The sequence below is a fragment of the Macaca nemestrina genome, chromosome 3 (assembly GCF_043159975.1).
Source record: "Macaca nemestrina isolate mMacNem1 chromosome 3, mMacNem.hap1, whole genome shotgun sequence".
NCBI classification, from domain to species: Eukaryota; Metazoa; Chordata; class Mammalia; order Primates; family Cercopithecidae; genus Macaca; species Macaca nemestrina.
The window spans coordinates 59542508-59565627 of record NC_092127.1 but is presented as its reverse complement, the minus strand read 5'-3'; the positions used below and the strand labels follow the sequence as shown (position 1 = coordinate 59565627).

General features: G+C 38.8%; 1 long non-coding RNA gene across 7 annotated transcripts in view; it reads right to left on the bottom strand.

Annotated features, from left to right (window-relative positions):
* Positions 1 to 23120, bottom strand: part of LOC105486079 (uncharacterized) — a 66097-nt gene that overhangs the window by 5488 nt on the left and 37489 nt on the right. For 3 of the 7 annotated variants that reach the window (XR_003019016.2, XR_011620968.1, XR_011620965.1), the window contains 4 exons: positions 22584 to 22691; positions 15811 to 15962; positions 13902 to 14011; positions 10085 to 10134 (listed from right to left, as the gene is read on the bottom strand). This is a non-coding gene — a long non-coding RNA (uncharacterized lncRNA). Of the gene's footprint in view, positions 1 to 9843; positions 9949 to 10084; positions 10135 to 13901; positions 14012 to 15810; positions 15963 to 22583; positions 22692 to 23120 lie in introns of all 7 variants that reach the window. The other 4 variants (XR_011620967.1, XR_011620970.1, XR_011620966.1 and 1 more) reach the window with 4 other exon arrangements.

Sequence of the window (23120 nt, the reverse complement as noted above, 5' to 3'; positions counted from 1 at the left end):
CCAGCATGAGATGTGGGTTGGCCATCAGAAGGAAGTCTGGACAGGTCCCTTGTCTCGAAAGTATGGCACAGGGTAACCTGTAAGCCAGGGCACCCAGATCACTTCCCATATATAGATTCTTGGTTACAGCTAGTTTTGGACCTCCCACAGTGGTTAAGAGGACAGGCAGCAGCAGTACTAGTAGCAAAGGGACAGTTAGTTAAGGAAGGTTCTCGCTCCACCCGCCCAGGGAAGTCAGCACCAAAAGTCCTGTCTGACCCAATACCAGAAGAATCATGGCAGGAATTGGTACCAGCATATCCCCTCCTTATTGAGAGGAAGGGCTCCCCACCCCTGAGCCCACAGCACCTTCACCTCCACCAGATAACCACACCCCTAGATCACCCAGAGTAGACAAAAGAGGAAGTGAAGCTGCGGGAGAAACTCATCCCTTGGCAGCTTGCTTACAGCCCAAGACTGGAATCCAAATGCCCCTGAGAGAGCAGTGATATGCTGGGGTAGATGAGGACAGACACATGGTGGAAAGGCATGCCTTTGTGTATCAACATTTTGCCTCTGCTGACCTCCTCAATTGGAAAAATAATACTCCATTTTACACTGAAAAGCCTCAAGCTTTAATTGACTTGCTCCAAACTATTATTACAGACTCATAATCCTACTTGGGCTGATTGCCACCAGCTGCTCATGTACCTATTTAATACAGATGAAAGGCAAAGGGTGCTCCAAGTAGCAACTAAATGGCTAGAGGAGCACGTCCCAGCTGATTACCAAAACCCCCAAGAATATATAAGAATTCAGCTGCCAGGAACAGACCCCCAATGGGACCTGAATGAGGGACCAGACATGCAGAGGCTAAGACGGTACCATGAGGCATTACTGGAAAGTCTAAAGAAAGAGGCTCAAAAGGTTACAAATGTAAATAAGGTTTCTGAGGTCATCCAAGGAAAAGAGGACAGTCCAGTGCAATTCTATGAAAAGACTGTGTGAGGCTTACCGTATGTACACTCCTTTTGATCCAGACAGCCCTGAAAATCAGCGAATGATTAACATGGCCTTACTTAGTCAAAGTGCAGAAGATATCGGGAGAAAATTGCAGAAACAGGCTGGGTTTGTGGGTATGAATACCTCACAGTTACTGGAAATAGCCAATCAAGTGTTGTGAATAGAGATGCAACAAATTGCAAAGAAAGCCATAAGAAAGGTGAACGCCAGGCTAGGCGAAACGCCAACTTACTGGCCGTGGCCATTAGGGGAATTCCCCCAAAAGGAGAGGGAAAGGGGGGTTCTGGGAAGAATACCCAGTCTAATCGCCCATGCTTGCAATGTAACCAATGCGCCTATTGTAAGGAAATAGGACATTGGAAAGGTAAGTGTCCCCACCTGAAGGAAAAGCAGGGTGGTTCAGAACAAGAGACCTCAGATAAAGACGAGGGAGCTTTGTTCAATCTGGCTGAATGGCTATTGGACTGATGGGGACCGGGCTCAAGTGCCCTCAAGGAACCCACGGTCAGGATTACAACTGGGAGCAAGGACATTAAGTTTTTGGTCGATACTGGTGCTGAACATTCAGTAGTGACCACCCAGGTCACCCCCTTATCAAAGAAAACCATTGATATAATTGGAGCAACAGGAGTTTCCAATAACCAGGCTTTCTGTCTACCACGGACCTGCTCGGTGGGGGGACAAGAACTAGTTCACCAGTTCTTATACATGCCTGACTGTCCCTTTCCCTTGCTGGGAAGAGACTTGCTTATCAAGCTGAGAGCCACCATCTCCTTTACAAAACAGGGCTCTTTACAGCTAAAGTTACCAGGAACATGAGTTATCATGGCTCTTACTGTCCCCCAGGAAGAAGAATGGAGACTTTTTCTAACCGAACCAGGTCAAAAGATAAAACCATCTCTAACTAAGCAATGGCCCCGAGTATGGGCAAAGGATAATCCTCTAGGATTGGTGGTCAACCAAGTCCCTGAACTCTAGAAGTTAAGCCTGGGGCCCAACCAATTAGACAAGAGCAGTATCTGGTTCCCAGAGAAGCTCTAGAAGGAATCCAGGTTCATCTCAAGTGCTTGAAAGCTAATGAATTATAGTTCCTTGCCAGTCTCCATGGAACACCCCCTCCTGCCTGTCCCTAAGCCAGAGACCAAGGATTACCGGCCAGCACAGGACTTGTGCTTGGTCAACCAAGCTACAGTGACTCTGCACCCAACAGTTCCTAACCCTTACACATTGTTAGGGCTGCTGCTGGCTGAGGATAGCTGGTTTACCTGTCTGGACTTAAAAGATGCCTTCATCAGACTAGCTCCTGAGAGCCAGAAACTGTTTGCCTCTCAGTGGGAAGATCCGGAGTCAGGTGTCCCTACTTGGTACACTTGGACCTGGCTTCCCCAAGGGTTCAAGAATTCCCCTACTATCTTTGGGGAGGCCCTGGCTTGAGACTTGCAAAAGTTTCCTGCTAAAGACCTAGGCTGCGTCTTGATCCTATACGTGGACGACCTTCTGCTAGGACACTCCATGGCAATCGGGTGGGAAAAAGGGACGGAGGGCCTGCTTTGGCACCTAGAGGACTGTTGGTATAAGGTATCCAAGAAGAAAGCTCAGATCTGCAGACAGCAGGTACACTGCCTGGGATTCACTATTCAGAAAGGGGAGCACAGCCTGGGGTCAGAAAGAAAGCAGGTCATCTGCAGCTTACCAGAACCTAGAACCAGAAGGCAAGTAAGGGAATTCCTAGGAGCTGTGGGGTTTTGCAGATTATGGATTCCAAACTTTGCAGTACTAGCCAAACCTTTGTACGAGGTTACAAAGGGGGTCAACCAGGAGCCTTTTGAATGGGGGCCTCTACAACAGCAAGCCTTTTGTAAGTTAAAGGAAAAACTTATGTCGGTCCCAGCCCTAGGACTACCGGATTTGACAAAGCCCATTACACTCTATGTGTCAGAAAGAGAAAAAAATGGCAGTTGGAGTTTCAACACAGACTGTGGGACTGTGGCCAAGGCCAGTGGCCTATCTCTCGAAACAACTAGATGGGGTTTCCAAAGGCTAGCCACCATGTCTAAGGGGCTTGGCAGCAACAGCCCTGTTAGTACAAGAAGCAGATACATTAACCCTTGGCAAAACCTGAATATAAAGGCCTCCCATGCTGTGGTAACTTTGATGAATACCAAAGGACATCATTGGCTAACAAATGCTAGATTAACCAAGTACCAAAGCTTGCTAGGTGAAAATCCCTGCATAACTAATGAAGTCTGTAACACCCTAAATCCAGCCACCCTGCTCCCAGTATCAGAGAGCCCGGTCAAAGTTAACTGTGTAGAGGTGTTGGACTCAGTCTATTCTAGTAGACCTGACCTATGGGACCAGCCATGGGTATCAGTAGACTGGGAGTTATACGTGGAAGGAAGCAGCTTCATCAACCCACAAGGAGAAAGATGTGCAGGATATGCGGTGGTAACTTTGGATGTTGTCATTGAAGACAAACCATTTCCACAGGGCACTTCAGCCCAGAAGGCTGAGCTCATTGCTTTACCTCGGGCTCTAGAACTCATTGAAGGTAAGACTGTAAATATCTACACTGACTCTCCATATGCCTTTCTAACCCTCCAAGTGCATGGAGCATTATATAAGGAAAAGGGCCTGTTAAAGTCTGGGGGAAAGGACATAAAATATCAACAAGAAATTCTATAATTATTAGAGGCAGTGTGGAAACCTCAGAAGGTGGCAGTCATGCACTGCAGGGGACACCAGCGAGCCTCCATCTCAGTGGCCTTAGGAAACTCTCGAGCTGATTCAGAAGCTCAAAAAGCAGCATCTACCCCTTACCGGGCATCGGTAGCAGCCCCCTTACTCCCTCAAACACCTGACCTGGTACCTACCTATTCTAAGAAAGAAAAAGACTTCTTCCACGCAGAAGGGGAGCAAATAATAAAAGCAAGATGGATCAGATTGCCAGATGTGAGGGTAGCTGTGCTACAGTTGCTGAGAGCCACAATCGTATAGGCCATGCACGAAACCACTCATCTAGGTCAAGAGTCACTTGAAAAATTGTTAGGCTGGTACTTCTACATCTCATACTTGCCAGCAGTAGCACAACGGTGTGTTACTTGCCGACAGCACAATGCGAGGCAAGACCCCACTGTTCTGCCAGGCATACAGGCTTATGGAGTGGCTCCTTTTGAGGATCTTCAGGTGGATTTCACAGAAATGCCGAAATGTGGAGGTAACAAGTATTTGCTAGTTCTTGTGTGTACTTACTCTGGGTGGGTGGAGGTTTATCCAACACGAACTGAAAAGGCCTACGAGGTGACCCGTGTGCTTCTCTGAGATCTTATTCCTAGGTTTGGACTGCCCGTAAGAATCAGCTCAGATAACGGGTCGGTGTTTGTGGCTGACTTGGTACAGAAGACAGCAAAGGCATTAGGAATCACTCGGAAGCTACATACTACCTACCAACCTCAGAGTTTCGGAAAGGTGAAGTGAATGCATCAGACTGTCAAAAATAGTTTAGGGAAAATATGTCAGGAAACTGGATTAAAGTGGATACAGGCCTTTCCTATGGTATTGTTTAAAATTAGATGTACTCCTTCTAAGAAAACAGGATACTTCCCTTATGAAATACTGTATCGTAGGTCTCCTCCTATACTATCGGAGCTTCCAGGCATGCCCCAAGAGTTAGGTGAAATTGAATTACAGTGACAGCTTCAGGCTTTAGGAAAAATTACACAAACAATCTCAACTTGGGTAAATGAGAGGTGTCCCATCAGCTTATTCTCCCCAGTTCACCCTTCCTGTCCAGTTGATCACGTGTGGATCAAGGACTGGAACGTAGCCCCTTTGCGGCCATGGTGGAAAGGACCTCAGACTGTCATCCTGACCACCCCCACGGCTGTAAAGGTAGAAGGAATCCCAGCCTGTATCCACCACAGCCGTGTGAAACCTGCAGCCGATGAAACCTGGGAGGGAAAACCGAGCCCGGACAATCCCTGCAAAGTGACTCTGAGGAGGAGGACAAGCCCTGCTGCATTCACACCTGGAAGCTGACTGGTCTACACACGGCTGAAGCATGAGGAGAATCATCGTGGGACTCATTTTCCTTATAATTTGGACTTGTGTAGTAAAAACTTCCGCTGATTTTCCCCATATGGAAGACTGCTCTCAGTGTATACATCAGGTTACCGAGGTAGGGCAACAAGGTAAAACAATCTTTCTGTTCTATAGTTACTATGAATGCCTAGGAACTTTAAAAGGAACATGTTTATATAATGACACTCAGTACAAGGTATGTAGTCCAGGAAACGACCAACCAGATGTGTGTTTTGACCCCTCTGAGCCTCCCATGTCCACAGTTTTTGAAATAAGATTAAGGACTGAAGACTAGTGGGGACTCACAAATGATACATATAAAGTATTAGCCAGAACAGAAGAAAAAGGGGTGCCCAAACACATAATCATGAAATGTGATGCCTGTGCCGTCATTAATAGCAATAAGTTAGGAAGGGGATGTGGCTCTTTTAGTTGGGAAAAAGGCTATATGACCAAAAATAAGTATATTTGTCATGAATTAGGACTGTGTGGAAATGAATGTGGATACTGGTCTTGTGTCATATGGGCCACTTGGATAAAAAATGAAAAGGATCCAGTCCACCTTCAGAAAGGAAAAAAATGGCCCTTCCTGTACTAAGGGACAGTGTAACCCCTTAGAGCTAGTAAGCCAATCCCCTTGATCCTCCCTGGAAAAAAGGGGAGTGTGTGACCTTAGGAATCCATGGGGCCGGACCCGATCTTGAGTAAATATCTTGGTTCAAGAACTTTACAAACGCTCTCCTGAGCCAGTGTTTCAAACTTTCTATGATGAACTAAATGTGCCAGTACCAGAAATTTCAGGAAAAACAAGAAATTCGTTTTTGCAATTAGCGAAGCATGTAGCCCAGTCTCTCAATGTCACTTCATGTTATGTATGTGGAGGAACTATAATGGGAGATCAATGGCCATGGGAAGCCAGATAATTAGTACCGACAGACCCAGTTCCTGATGAATTATTGGCTCAAAAGAATCATCCTGATAATTTCTGGGTCCTAAAAGCCTCAATTATTGGACAATATTGCATAGCTGGAGAAGGAAAATAATTCACTCACCCTGTAGGACGACTTAGTTTTCTGGGACAGAAACTGTATAATGGTACCACAAAAACAGTCACTTGGTGGAGTTCAAATCGGAGAGGAATCCATTTAGTAAATTCCCAAAGTTACAAACTGTGCAGACCCACCTGGAGTCCCACTGGGACTGGATAGTTCCCACTGGATTATACTGGATATGTGGGCATAGAGCTTATGCCAAATTACCTGCCCAGTGGGCAAGTAGTTGTGTTATTGGCACTATTAAACCATCTTTCTTCCTACTGCCCATAAAAACAGGTGAAATCCTGGGTTTCACTGTCTATGCTTCCCATGAAAAGAGAAGCATAGCTATAGGAAATTGGAAAGATGATGAATGGCCCCCCTGAGAGAATCATACAATATTATGGGCCTGCTACTTGGGCACAAGACAGCTCGTGGGGATACCAGATCCCCATTTACATGATCAAACGAATCACACGGTTACAAACTATCTTAGAAATAATCACTAATAAAACCAGCAGAGCCTTGACTATTCTGGCCCAGCAAGAAACTCAGATGAGAAATGCTATCTATCAAAATAGCTCGGCTCTCAACTACTTGCTAGCAGCTGAAGGAGGGGTCTGTGGGAAATATAACCATACTAATTGCTCTCTACACATAGATGATCAAGGGCAAGTAGTTGAAGACATAGTTAGAGATATTACAAAACTGGCACATGTGCCTGTGCAAGTGTGGCATGTATTTGATCCTGGGGCCATGTTTGGAAAATGGTTCCCATTGCTAGGAGTATTTAAAACTCTTATAATAGGAGTTATAATAGTAATACGAACTAGCTTACTGTTCCTTTGTTTGCTACCTGTACTTCTTCAAATTATAAAAAGCTTCACCACTACCTTAGTTTACCAAAATTCTTCAGCACAAATGTACTATATGAATCACTATTGATCTGTCTTGCAAGAAGACATGGGTAGTGAGAATGAAAGTGAGAACTCCCAGTATTGAGTGAGATTCTCAAAGGGGGGCAGAATAAGGAGGAGACCACCCCTCATATTGTCTTATGCCCAATTTCTGCCTCCAAAGAAAGAAGAAGTAAAACCTAAAAGGCAGAAATGAAATTCACAAGCAGACAGCCCAGCGCCACACCCTGGGCCTGGTAGTTAAAGATTGACCCCTGACCTAATTGCTTATGTTATCTACAGATTACAGACATTGTATAGAAAAGCACTGTGAAAATCCCTGTCCTGTTTTGTTCCGATCTAATTACCGGTGCATGCAGCCCCCAGTCACGTACCCCCAATTGCTCAATCGATCATGACCTTCTCAAGTGGATCGCCTTAGAGTTGTGAGCCCTTAAAAGGGACAGGAATTGCTCACTTGGGGAGCTCAACTCTCGAGATAGGAGTCTTGCTGATGCTTCTGGCCGAATAAACCGCTTCCTTCATTAACTTGGTATCTGAGGGGTTTTGTCTGAGGCTTGTCCTGCTACATATGATCATGGCAAAAGGCATCTCCTCACAGGCTGGCAGCAGAGAGAATGAGTGCCCTGCAAAGGGGGAACCCCCTTATGAAACCCTCAGATCTTGTGAGAACTCACTCACTATAATGACAATAGGATGGGGAAAACCACCCCCGTGATTCACTTATCTCTACCTGTTCCCTCCCATGACATGTGGGGATTATGGGAACTACAATTCAAGATGACATTTGGGTGAGGACACAACCAAATCATATCAATGTGTAAATGTATATGTGTGTTTAATAGCTATCCACATGCCATGTCTGTTCAACAAACTGGTTATAAATTAATCACTCTGATGTCCCTGTGCTTCAATTTGAATATTTTCTAGTCATTTGTCTTCTACATTGGTAATCCTCTTTTTAGCAGGTTCTTATCTGCTATTCAACCCTTAAATTCAATTACTATATTGTTTAGTTTTATAGCTTTTATTTGCATAACAAAAGATTCTAGTGCCCTGGTAAAATTCATCATGTCTTTATATATTTTCTCATGTATTAATCATAATTATTTTAAAGTCTATGGCTGAAAGCTCCAACCTATGAACCACTTGAAGACCTATTTATAAGCCTTTAATTTTCATTTTGTTCTCATTTTAAATGAACTTTTTATTTTAGAATAGTTTTAGATTTATAGAAAAGTTACAAAGATGATACCAAGAGTCATCATATACCTTTACACCCAGTTTTTTCTATTATTAGCATCTTACATTACCATGGCACATTCATCACAAACATTGATCAATATCCATGCACTATTATTAACTAAAGTATGCATTTTGTTCAGATATCCTTAGTTTCTACTTAATGTCATTTTTTGTGATCCAGGTTATCATCTAGAATATCACTTTACATTTAGTTGTTATGTCTTTTTAGGTGCCTTTTGGCTGTAACATTTTCTCACACTTTTCTTGTTTTTAATAACTGATAATTTGACATTTGAGGAATGCTGATCAGGTATATCACAGGATTTCATTATATTAGATTTTATGTGTTGTTTTCATTATTATTAGTCTGGGTTAAAGTTTTTTTGGAGAAAGAACACATCAGTAAAGTGCCATCTCATCACATCATATCAAGGGTATATGCTTGACTTATAACTATTTGCATAGATTACTTGGAATTCTTCTACATAGGAAGTTTGCCTATCACTTTCAATTTATTAACTCAATCATTCATTTTACTCTTTACCTATTTTCTTGCTCAAATGGTTTCAGATTGGGCCATTGGAACTCTTTCGGTTGTTTCCTGTGTCCCTTTGTGATGCCCCATGCCCTCCTCCATTCCCTCTCCCCACCCGTCTCCTTTTTATTTTTAGCACTTCCTTAGTTTCTGATGCCGTAATATGTCCCAGGCTCTCTGTTTCAGTATGAGAATCAGCCATGTCTCTAAGGGCTCCTGGTTCCTTTCATTGGTTTTCAAAAGCAAAATCTGGATGCTGGGTGTGTTCATTGCTAGTGAGTCGTTATATGTTTCGGCTTTCTTAGCAGATAGAGCAAGCAAATATGTTTATGTACTAATCTATATCCCATTACTTGTAATGCTTAGTTTTGATTATTTTTGAAACATTGACTATTAAAAACAAAGTATCTGAGTGATTTTTTTTTTTTCAAAAGAGAGGATATATTAAACATTGATTTATTTGAATTTTCTTAGCTGGTGGCAGACATATAGATTAGGAAACTATCATCTTGATTCAATTAAAGATTGGACAGATTCAATAGTGGATTTAACTCTTCTCAAGACTTGGTCTGATTATTTTTTCTTAGAAATAGTCTCATTTGAGAACCTAAGGTGTTTGTGGGCTCTCTTCGTTGGTGGAATCTGAACCTTGTTCTGCTGGCACTGGAAGACTGCAAAAGTTTACTCAGCTTCCTGACTTCTTGGCTGCTGTTTTCTGTTTCATCTGTAGGGCTAGGGAATTGGACTGTTTCTCAAATGGGGAACCAGCTCAGGTTACATTCAATTCTTTGGATTGCTGCCACTCCTAGATCTTGTTCCCTCATGTCATGGCAGTTCTGTAGCCCTAAAATCTAATTATTGTTTTTCTAAGCCTGTGAAACTTTCAAAATCTCTGCTTGGGGCCTTTCACTTCCTTATTTCATGCTGCTTATAACTGGGGCAAATGGCTTGACGAAAACGTGGGGTGGGATGTCAGGATCACTTCATTGAGTTTCCTTGGTATTCATGATCTTGATTGCCCAAGTCCTACCTGAGGTAGCTCTCTGACACCTTCAAACACACATATATTTTAGAATATATTTTATCCACTTTTTTAGTTGTTCTTGGAGGGAGATTTGGTCTGCCACAAGTTATTCTATGACAAAGTAAAAATAATCTATAAGAAAATGCATTAATCTCAAATCTCATGATTAATAGGTGAACATTAATTTTAGTTATAGAATCTAAATATAGTCTTACTAATTCAATGTTTTTCTTTTACAGATACTCACAATTAGATCCTGATGATGAAGCTGAGTATTTTTAAGGTATTTGTTTTTGGCTGAGAACAAAGAAGAGTTTGTAAGAACTTTTTTTAGCTGAGTAAATAACCATGTTATGTATTTTTAGTAATGTTTAATTGAATATTGAACACTGCATGAAAAAATGCATGGCTTCATATTCCCCTAATAGTAAACTAATATTTTTATTAATAAAGCATCTGATATGCCACATTATTATCTCTGGGTTGTTGAATCAAGTAAAGATTAGCCCCACCTTGCATATCGATTCAAGGAAATAGATTCTATATGTTATTTTATTTAAAAAGGTTAAATGAAATGTCAGTCAGTTATTAGAAAATTTCAGTACTTGGTTGATTGTGAATGCTTCAATATAGTAAATAACACTGAACTTTAAGAAAGGCAGCATTTGTGGAATATAAATTAAAATTTTGTAAGGGCTCTGAGAAGTTAAGTGATAATATGATGTTCATGAACATAAGTGATTGTAGCAGTGAGATAACTATTTTTAGTTAATTTTTTCTATTACTTTTTAAAAAAGAACTCATAATTGGAATATTTTATATATTATTATATTTGTTTTAAGATTATACATATTTTTACATAATCTTTAAAATAATTTGCATTAATATGTTAATAATTCTTAAATTGATATTAGAAGTATTAATAAAAACATTTTAAATATACATATAAATGTAGAGAAAGTTAATTTGAGTGATAAGTAATAATAATCAAGTGTAACACACTTGTGTTAATAAGAGACTAATCAACTTAGTCTCTAATTCTCATGTCCTTGTACTGCATCAGTGAATGACTTTAGGACTCTCACATTGTAACTTTTCAAAAAGAATGTGGCCTACACCAATTTTAATAAAAAATAATTAATTATGACAGTTTCCCATGCTCTCTAATATGTATTCTTACTTATTCTTTCTAATAGTCTTATTAGAGCTACATGTGAAGTCACTCTTACCCACCCTACCTTACACATATGAAAACAGAAGCAAAGATATGACAAAAGAAATGCAAAGACACTATAATTTTCTCTTTCTCTGCATCCCTGGAGACTCACCTAATATTTTTATGGGATGAACTAAATATACAATTTTGTTTCTGTTCTAGTTTTCTTTCTTAGTGAACTATAGCAAATTTTTAAAGGATTTTATTTAATCACATATTTTTTTTTCATTTGTTGCAAATATAGCAATAAAATTTCCCCATTAACAATATATATTACAATCAGAGTCATGAATAGCATGGAATGCTTATTATTTACAAACATTCAAAAGCTTAGACACTTCTTGCAGTAGTAAATAATAGTGTATAATCTGTTAAATTCTAAAAAAGACACAAGATCAAGTTTAAAAAGTGGGCCTAATTAATTGGTATTTATTTATTCATCAGTTTAAAAATCCTTCATTTATCTGGAATCATTTGTTTTGTAGATGCATTTGTAAGTCATTTGTTTTGTAGATGCATAAATAAAAGTTATGTTATATAATCATAGATTCTACAAGACATAAGAGATCCTAGAGGTCATCTAATAAGAATCCTCTCATCAAAGATAGAATCCAAGACTTCACTGTTTGCTGACTGGAGAGTTTGTTGAGAAAGTCATCCTAGATGTTTTGACTTTTGTCTAGAACTCTTTTCTATGAAATATGATGAACTTCTTTAATATTCTCTCATTATTGTACACGCTGCTTTCTGGCAGCTGAGCAATCTTTTGGCATATTTACACACAAAATCATGTAACAATCACAGCCCTATCCGTCAAAGCTCATTGGTTTCCTGTTCCCTAGTAGAGACACAGAGATTTATTCCCCCAAGTTCTCTTTAATTTTTTGCCATGTTGTGGGCCTGTGAGCCCCTTCAGAATGTAATGTGCAGTTGAAAGTCCATTTCTCTGCTCTGTTTAGCGCTCCAATCAGAGGCAGATTTCTTAATATCTGTTTGCCACTTAGTATATATTTTCTGCATTGTGTCTAATATGTACGGTTCTATAATTGAAAAATTATTCTCTGTAGCCCAGGTGGTATTGTACAGAATGGTTTCGTCAGTATTGATTTAAGCAGTTGATGGCTGCATTGGAGAAGGAAAGTCATTCAATTGTACCAAAGAGCTTTCAGTAAAAAGCAATTTGTTAAGCCTGTACTAAATGGCATCTTCAAAAGATATCTTCAGTAATAATCTTAAATTTAATTCTAAGTTTTTCTCTGCATTATAGCTTTGTGTCTTCTTTTATAGTGAAGATATTTTTAAAGAAAACAATAACAACAACAACAAAAGATTTTGCCGTGGGTGATTGCTAAGCATTAAATTCACTATTTTTTTTTTTTTTCTACTAACAAATTTCTCAGCTGGCATGTGATTGGGGGATATAATAGTAGTCAGCTTTCTTAGAGAAATAGCGCAGCAGTCTGCTCTTCAGTTTCTATTTTGGGGAGAGTGTAGAATACTCATTTGCTATAGTTTTCTTATTTTAAAAAAAAAAACCCTTTATATTCTGGAAGTCTGCTTCAGTTTTCTAATTTGAAACTATTCACATCAAACGGTTTGATGCTATTGTTTCAGCCATGATTTCTGTGGATTCTATGTTAACCAAAAATCTGGAATTTGTATATTTGCCAAAGATGCATCACTATTTCCACTTGGTGAAAATTTCATTGCCTCTTGTTGGTTATTACCTTGACTGACATTACATGAGTGATCTCTTCTCCCCACACCCAGGTCCCCACTCTCTATGGCCTTTAACTTCTCCTGGTTTTTCTTTTCTCCATTGCACTTATCATATTTTAACCTAATTTTATTAACTCTTCATGATTATTATTTATTATCTATCTTTCTTACTGAAATGTAAGCTATATGAACACAGGAATTCTTGTATATTTAATTCAATCATATATCCCAAGTGCTTAAACAGTGTCTGGCACTTGATAAGTATTGTTGAACAAATGAATTTTTTTTTTGAATTTTTTTGTTTTGAAGGTCCATTGGTATAAATCTGTTTTATTCATGTAATTGTGAATAATAATGGTATTCATCCAAAAAATAATTTATTAAGCAACACATATGTGGATATCTTTACACTATTTCCAAGGAAGAAATTATAGCTCAAAGATATCCTGACTCTAAATAGTTTACTTATATTAATATAAAACAAAAAGAAGGTTCAAAAAGAAGGCTCCAAAGTCAAGGGAGTTTCCAAATTCTGCTGAGAACAACATTGGGAAAAGTTTTATGGTGGGGATATCTAAGTGCAGTCTGGAGCTGAAAACCATATTGTCAAACGTTTTCAGTAGATCTTTTTTATCATCATTAGTTTCTACATGAGGTTTAGTAATCCATCCTGAGTCCTTTGTTCTCATCTTGACAGATAATCTTTCTCCCAATCTACTTTGCATGACAAGTATACAATGACTATTATGATTTTGAAATATTCTTTCTTTACATTTACATTTATTAAAGTAGACATGACATTTAATATCTACTTATGTCCTTACATGTTTAAATATTGTGATGCCTACTAATATGAATCCTATTTATCATTATTCAAAGCCTTCAATTTTTTGAACATGTGATATTTATTTAAAAGGGCTGTATCTATATCTAGTTTATATCTTTGTCTATCTACTTTTTTATGTATAGATCAATTTAAATATAGCAGACATATTTATATAAATAAATAAAACACATATAATATATTTACATAAATATAAATGCCATAAATTTGTAAAGCAGAGAAAGATAAATAGGAAAGGAGAAGGGGAGACATCAAGAGCCTACAATCTTGTCCTTTAAAAAGTACCCATTTCTGGAGTTCAGAAAGCAATTACTGTGAAGAACAGTGTGCCAGGTCAGCAAACTCTGTGCGGCCAATGGTGAGGTAGATGGAAGCACTTGCAGATCTCTTTTTACCTAGGTTCAAAACAAGCCAGGGCTTAGAACCAAAGCAGGTTGAATGGTTCAATTTTTGTTGGCTTCTCAGCTCACAAACTAAAATAAACATGAATCCTATAGCTCTAGCAGGAAATAAAGATAATAAAAATCAACAGATAAAAGTTAAACAATAGATCAAGAGAATCCTATGGCTAGAGAGCAGCTCGATGGCTAGTCCCTTTCTTCCGAGTGTTCTCACCAAGGCATCTCCTGAGCAGAAGTGCAGTCTAGCTGTTCATCTGAGTGTCCCAGCCGCATGGGACAGAGCATGGTCAGAGGAGGTGGGGGGAAGTGACAAAGACAGAGAGGTGAATGTGCTTTCATGAAACAGCTGTAGTCTAAGATCCTGATTATGTCTTCAGACCTTAGAGAATATGAAGTTCAAAAAATAACCATCATTCCATATGCTCTGAACCCTAATCTGCATCCTTGAACTTGACAGGTAAAGCGCAGTCTTTCTCCATGAAGGTAAAATGAAGGAGGCAATGGAAAAAGGTGGTGAAATTGTCCCATTTTACTGGGGCATGATGTTGACAAAATAACTGAAAAAATATTAATATAAAATAGAGTCCCAAATTATGCCATAAAAATACTGGTGAGAGGATGGATGTTACATCTTCAAAGGGAAAAGCCTCAAAGGAAATAGAGAATGAAATTTAAACACCATAATCTTTTGTTTAGTTCTTAGCCAAAGAAATTTACAGTGTAAATAAAAACAAATATATTCTATATCTTTCTCATGTTACAGAAATAAATTTTGTGATAGGAAACAGCATATCTTTCAACATCAACAGAGTATATGCTTTAGCTTATGTTGAAGAAAACAATTACTTCACAAATGAGTCTGCTAAACTGCAAACTTCCAAAAAGCATTTGGCTTTGTGCAGAGAAAAATTATGGATTTCAAAATAAGGCAGGAGGAAAGTGAGCACTGAAGGACCCCCTCTTAGGCCCTCTTGCTTTGTCTTTTATGCTCTGTGACCTGCTCCTTCTTTCTGAATAGGCTTTTCTTTTTACTGGAATGTCAAGCTCTTAAGTTAGATTTTGGGCCTAGAGAAAATCTGTAGACAACACATTATGAAACATCTTCAAAATAATTGTGGCTTTAACCCATATATGCTAATACAAATTAACAACCAGAAACAAATGATTTATTATCTATGACCTAATGCTTGTAGACCTCAAATTTCTTTTTTTTTTAAAACATTTAAGCAGGTTTTATCAACTATTTTGCACATTTGAAAATAATACTTCAGTAGATTTTATCTGCATATATTTTATACACATATCTTTAATGTTTTATTCATTGTTGCTATTATACTGGATCCATTTCTGATAAATTGTTGAGATTAAAATATGTAATTTGTTTCCATAGCGAGGGAGACTAATAATGTTTCATTCACTTGAATAAGTACACATACCTCTTCAAATACATAACTTTATGATCAGAAATTGTACCATGGGTACTGGAATAATTTGTTAGTAATATATAACTAATACACTGAGATATAAATGTGTTTTTTAATCTTGCCTATAAGGTATATTATATAAGAGAATACTTCATTATAGTTTATGTAAAATTAGTTTCTAGAACTCAGAATTTGTTGGAAGATAAATGTAGGAGATTTTGTGATGCATAAATATGCCAATTATATGCCTAACATTTTTTTTTTCTTTTTTTTGAGACAGGGTCTTGCTCTGCCACTGAGGCTGGAGGGCAATGGTGCAATCTCAGCCCACTGCAGCCTCTGCTTCCTGAGCTCAAGCAATCGTCTTACCTCAGCCTCCCAAGTAGCTAGGACTACAGGAACGTGCCACCACACCCAGCTACTTTTTCTATATTTTGTAGAGATTGGGTTTTGTCATGGTGTACAGCCTTGTCTCGAACTCCTGAACTCATGTGATCCACCTTCTTTGGCTTCTCAAAGTGCTGGAATTAGAGGCACATATGTGATTTTTATGCACGGTTTTTTCATATTATAATGTAGTTTGTATTATTTTAGAATGCATTATATGTGACAATTGAGTTTTGCATATTATTTAAAAGAGTTCCATTCTATCTATACTCAACAAAAGTTGTTCAATAGTTGATAATATTTGAGGAAACAACTATTAAAAACCTCATATTTTATAAACAGTCTTTCAAAATTTGTATGATATGGCTTAAATAAGATTAGCATGGATTAATGGCCAGCTTTCAAATAAAACTGAAGATCAATTTATTTTAAGGTAATATCACTTCCTCTATTTAAGGTTGTTTTGTTTAGTTCCAAGATAATTCACTCCAATTCTGAATACTAATTTGAAGGTTTGAATGCATTGTCGTTACATGTGATGAATTCAAACGTGTGCTTGCTGCTTTGCTGAACCATAAGAAACAGCATATATAGCAATGATATTTAAAATGCACAGCTTATGTTGGACTCTGTGTGACAACCAAGTGACAATGATAGATCCAAATGCAATCCCAACTTAGAGCATCAATTAGGAAAATGGCAAAGGCCTTTCTAACGTTATAAATTACTCTGTGGATGCCAGTAACGAAAGCTCTCACTACCAGTAATTTTGCATGATTATGGTTTGGACAAAAGATAGCTGATGAGGGTTAAACCTTGTATTTATACAGCTAAAAAATATTTCTCACTAGATATGTAACTGTGAGCATGATCTCAACAGCTTCCATGACTCTAAAATACACCTATGCCAAACAGATTTCAGATTTCAATCACATTTTGCTATGTCTTTAAATGACAGCAATAGTATTTTTTGAGATATTAATATTCAAGTTGCTAACACTCACATAGCAGGGTATTTCTATGAAACGACATCTATGCATGTCTTGATTATTAGTTACATCAGTTACTGACTGTGACAAGTGATCCATTTTCTGTTTATTACAAGATTAGTTGTCTGTTTGGAATGTCTTAGAATAGTGTCAGTACTATACTCTGTTAGCTTCAGACTTGGAATGTCTTAGAATATAATGTCAGTACTACACTCTGTTAGCTTTAGACTTTCAGGAAAGAATGCACAGCTTACATTTTACTTTCTGTGACAAACAAGTGGCAATCCCTTATGACTGAATGTGTAAAGTACTTTATGTTACCTTTAAAATATGTTTTATTTCTGGATTTCTTATTACTTGTAGTATGATATACTGCTTGCTGACTTGCGTTAAAATATCAAGCATCCCCCAAATAATTATACTTGTAAATCCATTGCTATCTGATCTTTCTATTATTGGTTCTTGAGCCTGATGTTTACACATGAAAAAATTTAGGGATTAGTGAGAATTCAATACCTTCATTTTCTCTGGATTCATAAAATTTAAAGTTAAAAAACATCTTAAAGGATATGAAGTCTAAGCCCTTCATTTGACACCGAAGGAAACAAGAACTCAGAAGTTAAGTGACTTCTTTGAAGTTGGTAAATTGTAAACTTCAACAATGTCACAAAAAGTCAAGATCCACTAATAGACCAAATGCCTTTTCGGAAGATAGTTAATCTCATAAATAATTGCTTTCCCATCCCCTCTGAATATTTAGTACTTTGAGTCAACATCCATTAAGAAAAATAGAAACTACTATATTATAGATATTTCAAACAGAATAAAGTTTAACTCAGGGAATTGATTGTAAATGTGTTGGAAGGTCCTGAAAGGACCACTATTGATGGGGGATACTGACAAATACAAAAACAAACAAACAAACAAAACCTCGCTTTTTCAAAAAACTTCCTTCCTTTCTTCCTTCAGTTGCTCCAATTAGGCAACCTTGAAAAAGCCAGATGACAATACCAAGAGATCCATAACGAATTATAAAGGTTGATTGCAAAACTGACAGTAAAGCCAGAGATGAGATAGTTGAAAGAGGCACTTCTGATTCCAGCAAAAGTAATGCATGTTCTGTGCTCTCACATTTGGATGTGGCAATGCCAAGCAAATAATATGACTTTGGATAAGGGGACTTTCTTTATTCAAGAGCAGCTATCGGGGAGGGGCTTAGCTCTGAGTTTTCAACCATTACCATTATCAGTATCTGGGGGATGAATGCTTTTGTCCTGAAGAAAAGGGATTTGGGTATGCATCACAATGTCCAGTACTATGGTAGACACTTCTACAAGCTGATTAAAAATTGCATTTTTAATCATATTGTTCCAGCTTTCAGCGAGCAAATGTTTTTAACCTCTTGCAAAATCGAACACATTCTTACTGAGGTGATGCTAATGAAAAAACTCACAGGCAGTTATGCCCCTCTCCAGACTTTCTGCTTCCTGTCCCTCTTCCTTTGCTCCTTATTTTATGAATGTGGGTGTAAGTCATTGCTCAGTGGCCCCTATTTCATCTCACTCATTTAAATATTGAGTAAATTTCTTGATTTTCTTTCTGGACACCTTCTTCACCCATCCTAGCCAGGTGGGAGATCTTTCTCTTCACTATCAGTGAAGGCTTCAAGATTTTCTTTGACGCCTTATGAATAAATAACTCTTCATGGCCAGAGTCAGCAATATTAGAATGCACAAGTGCTTAGGTGAGCTGGAGAAATGCATAACCTGGTTTTTTTCCCACAGTTCCTCCAAATGAAGAATAAGGTTTTCTCTATGTTCCTGACACCAAAAGAGAGATTCAATGTTGTCACCAGAGGGCATTGCATCCAGGGTCTTCGGGAGGGAAAGGGTTCCTTCATCTACTCCATCCCCTCACCTCCTAACTCTTGTGACCAGGATTACTCAAAACATAGACCCTTTACTGCTGGTTATTTCCTCACCGAGCAAAAAATACAAAAATCACCTTAACAATGAAATATAACACCGAGATGTGACCATTTGCTAGCACAAGTTGCTCGCACGCTCTCCGCGCCTCCTTGGCCTCGGCGTCCGCTCTGGCCGCGCTCGAGGAGCCCTTCAGTCCGCCGCTGCGCTGTAGGAGCCCCTCTCTGGGGCTGGCCGAGGCTGGAGCCGGCTCCCTCTAGAGAAAGGCGCGGGCGCGAGCCCAGGCTGCGCGCCGAGCTCGCGAGCGGGCGCGGGTTCCGGGTGGGTGCGGGCTCGGCGGGCCCCGTACTGGACGCAGCCGGCTTGCTGGGCTTGGTCAGGGGACGAGCTTCCTCTGGGCTGCCTGAGTGCCCAGGCTAGGTGCCGCAAAGTCCCATGGCCCATACAGTTGAGAGGCGATGCCATTGAGAGGTGAAGCCTGCTGAGCTTCTGGGTCAGGCGGGAACTTGGAGAACTTTTCTGTCTAGCTAAAGGTTTGTAAAGGCACCAATCAGCTCTGTGTTTAGCTAATTCGTGGGGACTTGGATAACTTTTGTGTCTAGCTAAAGGTTTGTAAACGCACCAATTAGCACTGTGTCAAAATGGACCAATCAGCGCTCTGTAAAACAGACCAATCAGCTCTCTGTAAAATTGACCAATCAGCAGGATGTGGGTGGGGTCAGATAAGGCAATAAAAAGCAGGGCACACGCATGAGCAGGCCCAACCTGCTGGGGTTTGCCTTCCACCTTGTGGAGGTTCTATTCTTTTGCTCTTAGTGATAACACTTGCTGCTGCTCACTCTTTGGGTCTACAGTGCCTTTATGAACTGTAACTCTCACCTTGAAGGTCTGCAGGTTCGCTCCTGAGGCCAGCGAGACCAGGAACCCACCGGAAGAAATGAATGACTCTAGACGCCCTGGTTTTAAGAGCTGTAACACTCACCTCGAAGGTCTGTAGTTTCACTCCTAAAATCAGTGAGACCATGAACCCACCAGAAGGAAGAAATTCCGGACACGTCTGAACATCTGAAGGAACAAACTCTGGACACACCATCTTTAAGAACTGTACTACTGCGAGGGTCTGTAGCTTCATTCTTGAAGTCAGCGAGCCCAAGAACATACCCAATTCTGGACGCAACATGCCCATCTCAGTGTTGATATATATATTTTTCTTAATCTCTCAGATATGACTGAAGTTTTTTTTTCTTTTTTCTTTCTTTTTTTTTTTGAGACGGAGTTTTGCTCTTATTGTCCAGACTGGAGTGCAATGGCACAATCTCGGCTCACTGCAACCTCCGCCTCCTGGGTTCAAGCAATTCTCCTGCCTCAGCCTCCCAAGTAGGTGGAATTACGGGCATGCACCACCACACTCGACTAATTTTGTGTTTTTAGTAGAGACAGGGTTTCACCATGTAGGCCAGGCTAGTCTCAAATTCCCGACCACAGGTGATCCACCCACTTCAGCCTCCCAGCGTGCTAGGATTACAGGTGTGAACCACTGCATCTGGCCTATGACTGAGACCTTCTATGGCCTTGTGTGTTAGGTGTAGCTTCCAGACATCGCTGGGGATAAAATTATTCACACTAAAATCAAAGTAGTCTTTGTATTTGAAGGACCCCAAGCTGCCTAGCTTTCTTGTTGGAAGTGGAGAAGCTGACTTCCCTGAGTTGATGGGATGTATTTGTCAGGAGCACAACCTCAGCAGCTCTCTTCTATGAAATGATGTATCCAGTTGAAACCTTTCTGCTCAGTTTTGTTGTCTGAGAGCAGCCAATGCTGCCCTATACTTTTGAGCCTCCAAAATAGCTCTGTTAATACTAGGAATCTGAGGGGTCACTACTGTCTGTGACAGCATGGGCTGTTCATCTAGATTTCTTCAGAAAGAATTTTTATGCATCAGTGTCAAAGAGACTTGTGCTGCCTGCTCTGATGTTCCATACTCTGCCCTACTTTACCTTGTCATATTGCTCTTTCTCTCTTTTTTTTTTTTAACCTCACAACTTAACATATATGTGCAAGTCCTCTCTCCCTAATGCTGATATCTAGTAAGAAACTTGACATATAAGTCCCTGGTAACGTCCTCATTACTGAAAAACCATTCAAGAGCTGTCAGCAACATTGACAGAGGCATTTGAGAATTTGAGAACACAGATAATTCTAATGGCTAACCCTGAAAAAAATGTATTAAATGCCATTGCTTCTCCGTCTGCGACCTGACACCTCTCATGCAGTAGCACGTTCTCACCACAACTCAGTCTTTCTCTCGCATATCTGGCACATTTCCTTCAATGTAGCATATAGTTTCTGTCATCAGTTTCAAAATATTCTTAAGAACTAACCATATAATCATATTTTAGCAGATGAAAAAAACAGGTCACAGAATCAACCAAAGCACAGCTGTCTTTTGAGTGAAATACTCAAAAATCTTAAGAAATTTTGAGTTTTTCAAAGCAGAGTTGAAGACCAATTTCTAGTCTGTGACTTCATAAAAGTTTTTTGGATACTCCCAGGTTAGCTTACAAATGCTTTGTGAAACATTTGTATCATAAACAGTGCATTCCTCTGGCTTCCACAGCAGTACACGAATTCAGAGTCATTTCCTTAACTTTCTTAGGACATTCAGATTATATACAAAGGACCGTTGTTCAATTCAGAACCCTGAATTTGAGAGTTTGGCTGTCACAGTGAAAAATGTGTCCTGGTTAGTATATTCTGAAGCAAAACGCCAGTAAGTGCTGCATCTTAGTTTATGGATTTTAGCTGCTGTTTTTATAAATAGCCAGATATGACTGTCCACCCAAAGGCAGCTATTATTTTTGCCTCATTCCAACTCTGAAGCACAACACAGATGTTTTTAAATTATTCCAAAATACAAATTTCTGCATAAGCCAATTACTGATCTACATGGTTTTTAACAAAGTATGTCATAGGAAAAGTTTAGGTAGTTTGCGCTGAGCAGCTCATAAAATTTTACTCCTAAATGCGCACGAATACACACAAACACACACTAAATGAGGCTTCTTTTAAAAACTTATATCAATGGTTTCAAGTCGCATAAACTTTCTTTCTTCCCCTCCACTTTCCATCAATTTTCCAGCCACTATAATCTCTCACTCTCTTTTTTATGTAGAGCAATATAGCTTAATCTCAAGTTTACAATATTTTCCATCTACCATTTTCTGGAGCTCAGCCTCCCAGCCTCCAAGGAAACGTATTAAAGTATTATGAAATACTGATTATTTCTTCACCTGTTATTAAAGGAGACTTATTAAAGTATTCAGCCAACATATGTAATCTAACTCTGAGGGGTGGAGTAAGCTGGATTATTTTACTGGTAATGAGATAAAAATAACATTTTGTTATACTATATCAAAAGGAAACAGCAAAAGACATTGTATAAACAGATATTTTCTGGCACAGAGAAAGTATCCTTTAGCAATAAAATTAAGTTTTAAAACCAAACTTTAAGAAATTGCAGACTTCAAAGATGAAAAACCTTAAATAGGTATATGTAGTAAGAGCTAAGATTAGAGAAGTCTGGAACAGTTATTTACATGTGAGTAAAAAAGAGACAAGAAGAAGAAGCAACAGCAGAAGCAATTCAACACAAAAACTACTCTCATAACCACCTTCAGATCAGCATTTTATAGGTTATTATGCACAGTTACATCTTTAATAACTGTACAGTAACATAAACATAGTTCTCATTTCATGAGTAAGGATTTTCAACTTACTCTTATTGTAGTTTTACAGAGACACATATATTTTTATGGACCTGTGCATAGACTAAATGGATTTCACCTGACTATTGTAGTCATGATGTGGGATCTAAAACAGAAAAGCAGGTCAGCAGCATGCTGTGTGAACTGATTCCTGAGCATGGTTTATTTATATGCATGGGTACACCACCTGTTATACAAACAAAAATGGCAATGCTTTTTACTCTCAGAACTACAATTCCCCCCAATCATTCTTTCCCCCTCCATCCTATTAGCTTATTTGAAATAATTTGATAAATAATTCAAACATAACTTGTTATCTGGTCTCTATGAGCTCAGCAGTTCTATAAGCAGAAAATTTTAAGAATTAAAAAAGGCTACTAGAAATATATATGTCAAGATATATATAAAATATATATATGCATGTATCAAGAAATAATAACCTAAACAGCCAACAAAAAGCTAGTAACTTTAGAAACTGTAGTAAATAGTATTATTCAGTTATAAGCCAATTGGCTACTGCAATAGATTTTATACATTAATTAATATTAAATTTAAGAGATCTCTGATTTTACTGTTTTGACATATCCTAACTCTAATTATCTTTAACTTAAAAATA